We start from the raw sequence: 11,201 nt of genomic DNA, 5'->3' as shown, positions 1-11,201 counted from the left end.
ATCTGCAAATAGTGTCATTTTGATTCATCCTTTCCAATGTGAATCCTCCCCTTTTTTTCATCGTATTGCTCTGGCTAGGATTTCCAGTATTATATTGAATAGGTAGAGGAAGAAGAGCATTATCTAGTCCCTGATTTTAATGGAGTTGCTTCAAGTTTATCCCCATTTGTTTGATGTTGGCTACTGGTTTGCTGTATATTGATTTTATTATGTTAAGTTATAAGCACTGGATTTCTGATCTTACCAAGACTTTTATCATAAAGCAGTGTTGAATATTGTCTAATGCCTTCACAGCATCTAGTGAGAGGATCATGTAGATTTTTCTTTGAGTTCCTTTTTATGGTGGATTACTGTGAATGATTTTCATATGTTGAACTGACCCTGCATCCCTGGGATAAAGCATACTTGGTCATGGTGGATGATTTTTTTTTTTTTTTTGATGTGTTCTTGGATTTCGTTTGCAAGAATTTTATTGAGTATTTTTGCATCAATATTCATGAGAGAAATTGGTTTGAAATTCTCTTTCTTTTTAGTATCTTTGTGTGGTTTAGTTATAAGCTTAATTGTGCCATCAAAGAGTTTGCAGAGTATAGGTATTAGGTCACCTACCAATGTCTAATAGAATTCTCCACTAAACCCATGTGGCCTTGGGCTTTTGTGATAGCAGGCTTTTCATGACTGTTTCTATTTCTTTAGCTGTTATGGGACTATTTAGGTCGTCATCTGATCCTCATTGAACTATGGTATCTGGTATCTGTCTAGAAATTTCTTCATTTCCTCTATATCTTCCAGTTTTGTTGATTATTTCCTGAATTTTTTCATTTTCTGTGGTTCTGTCTCCCCTTTCATCTCTGAGTTTGTTAATTTTGATACTTTCTCTTTGTCCTCAAATTAGTCTGGCTAACAGATTATTTTGATTTTCTCAAATAAAACTGCTTTTGGTTTTATTGATTTGTTGGATAGTTCTTTTTGTCTCTATTTGGTTGATTTCTGTTCTGAGTTTGATTATTTCCTGATGTCTACTCCTCTTGGGTGTATCTGATATTTTTTGTTCTAGAGCTTTCAGTTGTGCTGTCAAGTTACTAGTGTATGCTTTTCCAGTTTCTTTTTGGAGGCACTCAGACCTTCTTCTTGTATCTGCTGAGGCCTGTTTTGTGACCTACTATATGATCAGTTTTAGAGAAGGTACAATGACATGCTGGGAAGAAAGTATATTCTTTTCTTTTTGGATAAAACGTCCTGTAGATGTCTGTTAATTTCAGTTGGTTCATAACCTCTGTTAGTTTCACTGTAGTGGTATAATTTTTGTAAAATAATCCTTCATTTCTTTATTTCTTTCTTGACTATGTTTTCATTGAGCAAAGCATTGTTCAGTTTCCATATGTATGTGGGCTTTTTATGTCTCTGTGCAGTTTCTGTCTCCATGATCTGTCCATGATTGATGAGACTGACATGTTGAATTCTCTCACTATTATTTTCTGTGGTGTAATATATGCTTTGATCTTTAGTAGAACTTATTTTATAAATGTGGGTACCCTTGTAATTGGAACATAGATGTTCAAGATTGAGAGTTCATCTTGATAGATGTTTTTCTTTGATGAGTAAAAAGTGTCCTTCCTTTTTTTTGATAACTTTTGGTTGAAAAGCTATTTAATTTGATATCAGAATAGCTACTCCAGCTTGTTTCCTGGGCCCATTTGCTTGGAAAGGTTTTTTCCCAGTCTTCTACTCTAAGATAGTGTCTGCATTTGTATCTGAGATGAGTTTCCTGTATACAGCAAAATGCTGAATCCTGTTTACATATTCAGTCTGACAGTCTATGCCATTTTATTGGAGAATTGAGTCCATTGATGTTAAGAGAAATTATGGAATAGTGATTTTTGTTTCCTGTTATTTTTGTTGCTAGAGGTAGACTCATGTTTGTGTGCTTTTCTTCTTTTGTTTTTTGTGTATTCTTTTTTTTTTTTCTTTTTTGGAGGGAGGGGTGTAGTTTCCATCCCTGTGTAGGATTTTTCTATCTATCACCCTTTTTAGGGCTGGATTTGTGCATAGATATTTTGTAAATTTGCTTTTATCATGGAATATCTTTGTTTCTTCCTCTATAGTGATTGGAAATTTTGTTTGGATATAGTAAACTAGAATGACATTTGTGTTCTTATAGGGCCAGTATGATGTCTGTCCAGGATTTTCTAGCTTTCATAATCTCTGTTAAGAAGTCTGGTATAATTCTGATGGTCTGCCTTCATGTTTCTTGTACTTTTTTTCCTTACAGCTTTTAGGATTCTATTTTTATTTCAAATATTTAGTGTTTTGACTATTATGTGTTGGAAGGAGTCTTTTGTTTTTCTGGTCCAGTTAATTTGGGGGTCCCATAGGCTTCCTGTATATTCATAGTCATCTCAATCTTAAAGACAGGGTACTTTCTTCTATGATTTTGTTAAAGATACTTACTCTGCCTTTTAGTTGATATTCTTTGCCCATTTCTACACCTATCATTTTAAGTTTGGAGTTCTCATTGTGTCCTGGATCTCCTGGACATTTTGGGTTAGGAGCTTTTTGATTTTGGCATATTCTCTGATGGTTTTATCTATGTTTTCTATGGTGTCACCTACTCCTGACATCCTCTCTTTCATCTCTTTTAGTCAGTTGGTGATGTTTGCATCTGTGAATATTGATTTCTTCTTCTTCTTCTTTTTTTTCTTTTTTTGATTTCTATCTCCAGGGTTGTCCTTTTTTGTGTTTTATTTGTTGTTTCTATTTTAGTTTTGAATTCCTTTGTCTGTTTTGTTGTGTTTTCTTGTAGTTCTTTGAGCAATTTCTCCTGGTTCTCCTGTAATTATTTAAGGGAGTTACTTATTATGTGCTTCTCCAAGATCTCCATCATCATCATGAAGTATGATTTTAAATCTAAGTCTTGTATTTCTGGTGTGTTTGGCAATCCACTACATGCTGTGGTGGGAGATCTGGGTTCTGATGTTGTCAGGTTGTCTTGGTTTCCATTGCTTAGGTTTTTTAGCTTTCCTCTTTTCATCTTCTTGTCTGTGATTATAGGTGATTTTGTTGTCTCTGAATGGAGCTTGTCTCTTGTGTGGATCTACTTGCCTGTAGGCTCAGGAAGGAAATTGCTTCTGGGTGTTTGTCTTTTTGTAGGCAGTTTTGTTTGCAGTGATTCCCTTTTGTCTCTGTGGGCTCAGGTGGGAGAGCTCTTGCAAGACTTCTCTGCAGGCTAAGGAGTGTGCAAGTGGTTCCTGAGTCATGATGTTGGTTGCTAGACCTTCTCGCTGGGCTGGAAAGTACCTAATCCCAGAGTGCAGCATGCCTGCTGTCCTCCAGGAGCTCCAGGCTATCCCTCCTGGGATAGCCTGAAGGGTGTTTGGCAATCTCCCTGTGGACACAGGGGGAAGAGCACTTGCAATGCTGTTCTGGGGGCTCTGAGTGCAGGTCCTGAGTCTTAATGCTACTCACCGGGCCCTCTTACTGGGCCAGAAAGGACCCCATTCCACAGTTCACCACCTTATCTGCTCAGGAGATCACCAGGTGTTCCCTCCACCAACAACTAGTGAGGGTATGAGGCAGGCTTAGGGCTTACCTTGGGCTCAGGTGGGAGAATGCTTGATAGACTTCTCTGGGGGGCACAGATGTGTGCAGGCAGGTCCTAAGTCTTGATCGCAGTAACCCTGCACTCTCCTGGTCCAGGAAGTCACACATTCTTTACTCTGCTATGTCAAATGCAAACCCAAGTTTCTTACCATTTTTGAATTTTTATTGTCTAGGTACTTGAAGAAACTTTAAGAATTGTTTCAAGTATCCTTAATTTTACTTCTAGAGTACAACATATTTTGCGTTCTTTTTTAAATGTCTGGAACAGTATTAAAGATTAATTTGAAGTGTGACTTCATTGTTTTATGGGTCTTGTTTTAAGGAAGGATGTACATGTTACTTAGTTTTCCAATTTGGAGTAATAATATAAAAATAGTAAATGCATATCTGGTAACCAAAATTGAAAATAAATCACAATTTATTTCCGATACTGTAGAATTCCCCTGCTGTCTGCTTATCCTTATAGAAAGATTAAAATATGTATTTTAAATTTATAACTCTTAATCATCTCACTAAAACTTCAATAAAGATTTGTTCCTCACTCAGTTTTTAGTGTTATTTAGTTAAACAATAATTTTCTTCCAGATTTTCAGAAAATGTAAAAATAACACTGCGTGACATGCTTACATTTGCCACAGTGTCTTCTTTGAAAATCTGCCTTACCAGAGTGTCATATCAACACAAATGTTAACTAAAACAAAATGAAATTTTTACCAAATGGAATGAAATACACACAGAAATGTTTAGCATTCCAGGAGTTGGTCTGTAGCAGATGCTTTACAAAATTAAGTGTTTGGACACATTTCAAAACACTGTAAGCTAAATTTGAAGTTTTGGCATTTTATGATGCCAAACTTTCATCAACAAAATTACTTTAGTGCAAACATTAAGACCCTGTTTTGTTTATCACAGAACAGGGGATATTAACAGATTTTTTAATTAGCATTCCCAGCTCAAACTCAGTACTAGTTAGCAATTTCTTTTGTAAGTGACAGTTTTTAGACTTTTTAGAGAGCATAAGTTAAGAAAAACTTATTACTCTTTAAATGTGAGGTTTAAATTCTCATTATACAACATTTGATAAAACAGTATATCCTGCAGAACATCATTTGAATTACGTAAATTAAAAAGCTTTAGAAAAGTAATTGTAAATGTGCTGTTTGGTCGTCTCCATGCCTTCAATGCATTTTATAGAACAGAATGTCTTAATGATCCTTTCATATGAGAACACTCTTAGGAGAAATGTGTAAGACATTCACCTCGTTCATGATGTGGAAATTAAGAAATCATTATAACAGAAATATTTATACTGCAAATAAAGTTAGAGTGGCTGCCCTACATGGATTTGTTTTTGCTTTTGTCAGCACATACATATACTTACATGTATACATATACCTATACTTATACCTACATATGTGAGAAGAGAAAATCTAAGTAAGGATAATACCTCCATCTGATTTGCCAGGAGGTAAAGCTGTAAGGTATTTTGTTTCTTTGTTTTTTGTTTTTTATGATAAGAATAATATTAAATGTCATTGACTACTACAGGCAGTGCCAACCCTTCTAAAAGTGGTCATATGTTCTATAAGAAAAACATCTGAGCAAGACATGAACAACAGACAAGTAACCAGCCTTTCTCAGTTGCCTCTACTGAAGTTCTTGCATCAAGGTTCCTACCTTGAATTCTATCTTTGACATTGTTCAATAATGGATAGTTCAATCATTCAATAGTCTGAGAATTTTATGCTAAAATAAACCCTTTTATCTTTAAGTTACTTCCAGTGTTTATGTTTGATGACATTTTTAAAAGTCTTATCCAAGTTAATGGTTTAACACTCTGGATGTTATTTTGTTGCCTAAGAGATTATCTCTTCATAGATTCTGGTGAAAGACCCCGGGACTAAGGAAGCCCCTCAATCAAGTATCAGGATACACGAACCCAAGAACTCACATAGAGCCTATTTTGCTGCAATCAGCCAAGAGGTTTATTTCCAGAGCTCTGGGGACGACAACAATCTCACGCAGGAGATAGAGGAGTCGACCCTGAACTCAACTCGGGGGACATATTTATAGGGAAAATTACATAGGCAGTTAGCAACAGGCACATAGCAATTTTATTGTTTTTATTGTTTTTGTTTTTTTTTTAATTGGCACACTGTCTATTTTGGACACGATTTAACTCTAGGCCACTTGCTTTAGGAGCCCACTGACCTTCACACTTTTTTTTTTTTTCAGGAATACAAGGTCAGCCCAGACCTTATCGAGTTTAGCCGATCTGGGTTTGGGCCAATTTTTTAAACAAGTTATTTTGTTTTAAGCCTTGAAGCATACTTGTCTTCAAATCAGGGTCGGTGGGGCCAACTTGAAATTTTAACTCCTTTACTGGAAGATCATTGTGTCTACATAACCTTCGATACTGGAAATATTGGCTTTCTATATTAACAAAGAAGAGACACATCTACAATTGTACCATTATCTAAATGTGTGTGGTAGGAGTATAGGGTATATGAACATGGGATGGGAATGTGGTATGTGACCCTTCACATTTTTTTTCTCTTTCAAATTTATATTAAAAAAGAGAGATACATGTACAGATTTTAAGGGCATTTTCACATAATACTATATGAATATATTTTTGTCATTACTGAATTTTTTTAGAAGTTTGACAGAATGCATTGAAATCTACTAGTTACCATGAACATAAAGTGCATGTAGCACAGAACATAACATGAAAACAGACAGAGTTTTCTTGGTGTGTATAGATTAAACATAATGATTTTTTAATGAGAAAAATTGCCACAAAGCTATATTCTTAGCTCTTGGATTATTAATGATTTAAGGTCCAGGAGTACCACACTCTGAGAGGGTGCAATTCACTTATTTTTTTTTCCTCAGAAGAACTGAGGCTTTCACTTTTAGGCCTTTGTTTTTCTTGAGTTTCATATGGCCTGTGAGTTTTTTCTGGGGTATTCAGAGCTTTCTTGGGCTAGTATCTAATTACCAGTGACTGCATATTATGTCTGTTCTTTTGTGACTGGGTTACCTCACTCAGGATGATATTCTCTAGATGCATCCATTTTCTTAGGAATTTCATAAAGTCATTGTTTTTAATAGCGGAGTAGTATGATATTGTGTAAATATACCACAATTTTTGTATTCATTCGTCTTCTGAAGGACATGTGGGTTCTTTCAAGTGTCTGGCTATTATAAATAGTGCTGCTATGAACATTGTGGTGCATGTGACCTTATTGTATGTTGGAGCATCTCTGGGGTATATGACCAGAAGTGCAATAACTGGATCTTCAGGTAGGACTATGTCCAATTTTCTGAGGAACCAGCAGACTGATTTCCAGAGAGGTTGTACCAGCTTACAACCCCAGAACAATAGAGGAGTTTTCCTCTTTCTCTGCATTCTCACCAGCATCTGCTGTCATCTTAGTTTTTGATCTTAGCTATTCTGATTGGCATGAGGTGGAATCTCAGGGTTGTTTTTAATTTGCATTTCCTTGATGTCTAGGGATGTCTAGCACTTCTTCAGATGCTTCTCAGCCATTTGATATTCTTCAATTGAGAAATTTTTGTTTAGCTCTCTACCCCATTTTTTTTCAAAGGATGGTTTGATGCTCTGGCAAGTAACTTCTTGAGTTCTTCATATATATTGGATCTTAGACATCTATCAAATGTGGTGTTGGTAAATATCTTTTCCGAATCTGATAGCTGCCAGTTTGTTTTCTTGACAGTGTCATTAGCCCTACAGAAACTTGGCAATCTCATTAATTCCCATCTATCAATCCTTGGTCTTAGAGCACAAGCCATTGGTGTTCTGTTTATGAAATTTTTTCCCTGTGTCTGTGTTCTAAGGTTTCCCCTACTTTCTCTTCTAATAGTTTCAGTGCACCTGGTTTAATGCAGAGTTCTTTGATCTACTTGCACTTGAGTTTTGTATAGGAGATAAGAAAGGGTCTATTTTTATTCTGCATGGTAAGTGCCAGTTGAGCCAACACCATTTGTTGAAAAGGATGTCATTTTTGCATTGAATGTTTTCAGTTTCTTCGTCAAAATTCAAGTGACCATATGTGTAAGAGTTGATTTCTGCATCTTCTATTCTGTTCCATTGATCAATCTGCCTATCTCTGTACCTGTACCATGTGGTTTTTAACACAATTACCTTGTAATATAGCTTAAGGTCAGGGATGGTGATTCCCGCAGATGTTTCCTTGTTTTTGAGGATGGATTTTGATATTTTAGGTTTTTTGACCCTCAATAGTTTTGAAGACTGGTGGAAGGCATTTGGACATTTTATTCTGTCATCTGTCTTTGAGATAGGATCTCTCATTAAAACTAGATAGGCCAAGAGTTATCCAACTCAGCTATATTACTATCTTTATCTCCTACTGTAAATTGATGTTAAGGTGAAACATAATTTGGACAGTAGAGAAGTAGGCTTGGAGAAGGTAGGAAAATGAAGAGGGGGCAGAGAGAAAGGAGAGAAAAATCAAGATGGAACTAGGGAAACCAGCCCTAATCCTTGTAGCTATAACTGGCAACAAGTAGATATAAATGTTCTTATGTAATTCTATAGGTCATTCTATCTCTTATACAACAGTTGTTTGAATCTTTGTTCATTGGATGTTATCTTAATGTGTAGAGGGTTTGTGGTTGAGAAGTTAATATATAAACCTGCTTGAAAAATTACAGGGCTTTGGAGTAATGCGTGTGCTGGGTGGTAGTGGGAAAAAACACACTGGGGTATTTGTATACACATGGGACAGAAGCAGCAGTACAAGCGGTGTGAACTGCCTAGGAATGTAATTGTGTGAAGAGTATGATGTTCAAGCTGAGAAATGAAGTCTGTGTGCTCGGCTAGATATTAGAGAGGTGTCCACAGATTGAAACTGCAGGGGCCATTAAAGGGATAAACAATCAAAGTTAAATATTTACTGCAGCATCCTACAATGCTACATCTACAGGAACTTGTTTGTTTATTTATAGCTTTTTACATAGGTTCTAAGATTTAAACTTAAATCCTTGACATTGTGTATCAAGTATGCTCACTGGGTGAGCTTCTCTCTTGGCTTCCTATCATATTTCTGAAGCCATTGTAAACACATGGCCATTTTATGTTTTTATTAATCATTTTATTCATTTACATTTCAAATAATATCTTCCTTCCCTGTTATCCCTCTACAAACATCCCATCTGAATGGAGGACTTTCATTTTACATTTTTAAATTATGTTTTCCTTCAATTTAGTGAACCCAAACACTCAAGGCAGAAGATGATCATGAATACAATGGATATGAAGTAAGAAAGAATATGCTTAAAGAAAAATTAGAACAGAGAAAGAGGTATCTAAGAAATGCTTAGCTACTTCCTAAGTTAATGATTAATCATAAAATTGTAAATATTTGAGTTTGGGTCAAGTACTCAGATGAAATGGAATAGAGACAACAATTCCATCATTCTACTACTAATAATAAAATTGTGTTTTATGCCAATAAAAAATTTATAATTAGAGAAATTTTGTGTGAGTAGCTCATGTTAGATACAAATCTGTATATGCCAGATGTGGTAAAATACACCTTTAATTCTAGCACTCAACAGGCAGAGGAAAGTGAATCTTTATGTCTAAGGCTGGCCTGCATATATTATAGAGTATTGAGATAGGATGTGACACAATCTTAAACAAATGAACATTCTATATGTGAAATGTGAAAAAAATGGTCATATTTTGCTAAAACATTTTAGAAAATAACTGTATTTGTGATTAATAGTAGCCTATGAAAGTGATGGAAGTGGTAATCCCCATTGACTTTCAAGCCATTTAAAATTAACGGTAATAAAATGTTCAAATTATGTTTTTTTTTTTTTTTTTTTGAACACATGGATAGTAAGACCTTGATAGTCTCTCATGTTTTACAACCACACAGACTTCTTTTACATTTCACACTTTGAGCCAATTTTTTTTTTAAAAAAAAAGAAAAGTCTTTAATATAGAGAACCAACAGAAGGTGTAGTTCAGATTAAAGGTGAATTTCCCCACCTCAAAACATCTGGTAAAAAGATTTATTTTCCCACCTCAAAGATCTGGTTTAGAAGTGCTTCTTCATACTTCAAGTGCTTTAATCAAGGGGAGAAAACCCACAAAGGTATGCACAGTCATTAGAGTTTTACTAAGTTACCAGTGTGGTCAAGTTGACAGCTAAGGATAGACATCACAGATATACAATCTAATAGAAAATCAGTCACTCCAATATTAAACTAAGTACTATCAAACGGTGAATAAGTTTATATTTTATTCCACAGAAGAACATATTTATTTAGTACCATGCAAGAGATCAGCAGGCTGGGTAGTAAGAAAAGCACACAGAGGAGTGCTCTGCCAGAGGATTAATTTGAGAGTGGGTTATAGTGTTTTCTGACATATAATTCAATCCAAAAGAAAGAGGAAAGTCCAGATATGGTCAATGTACTGTTCTGGATAGTTAGTATTAGCTGAGGAGCACTTAGTAATTTCCAGTTGTGCAATCTCTGTCCTGCAAATAGAATACCTGCAAATTAATCCTGCTCTAATAAGAGTAGTGTTTGTCAAACTATGACATCACAGGGTTCATAAAAGTATTAATTTCTCTTCAGAGCATTCTAATGTTAGAAGTACGGTACACAAGTTGATGTTTTTAATTTATTAATAATAGTCTCATGATCACCAATAATGTGTCAGTGTCACATCAAGAAAAAGAAATTAATGAAGCTATTTCCCCTTGATATAACTTAATCCAGACTGAGTCCAGTTTGAAATTTTTACTTTTATCATCCATGTGTCTGTTATGTGAGTGTGAATTGCTGCTTGCCTTGATGCTAACTTTCTAATATGGTCTTGTAATGTCTGGGTAAAAAAAGCATTATAACTCCTTTCAAGCTTCCTTTTAGAAATGTAGTATTTAGGCTCCATATAAGAATTTTGGCCATATTGAGAGAGCTGGGGTTAAGCAAAATAACTGAAGAAAGGGAGAGTGAATTACAAGGAGGAGGAAGACAAAGAAGGAAGAAGAAAACATAGAAACACACTATATTAAAGCAGAGTTTCAGATTTGCATAAGAATGATAATTGTGCTTTCTGATCCCAGAAATAAATAAATGTCATATTTAGGGAGGGTAGGGTTTACCTGCATCTTTTTATTTTGACATACTACCAACCAAAATTTTCCTATAATAACCTGAGACTGACTCAAATAAAGTTGCCTGTTGTGGCTTTTAAGATTTGACAACTGAAAGGTTGCATGGTTTGTCTCTCAGTGGGCAGACATAGTATGCTGCAACTATTGAAAGTCACTTCTTTGTGGGTTTCTGAACTGTGGAACTGAATCATTCCTCTTGGTTGAACTGGAAGATTTCCACACAGATGCTTAAATGAGAGGCTATTCTCTTATGAAACCAGAGGTCATTGAGATAGTATAATTTTTCCTAGCAATTGTTGACAAAATTGCAAGGTAAGGGAGACCCAAATTGCCAGGGAGAAGCTTCATCTTTTTCCACATCCCTTGTGTGAGTAAATTAAGTAAGACTTTGTAGCCACCATCAATGATATTTGTTTTTAAAAT

The sequence above is a fragment of the Micromys minutus genome, assembly GCF_963924665.1.
Source record: "Micromys minutus genome assembly, chromosome: X".
Taxonomy (NCBI): Eukaryota; Metazoa; Chordata; class Mammalia; order Rodentia; family Muridae; genus Micromys; species Micromys minutus.
This window is presented reverse-complemented; position numbering follows the sequence as displayed.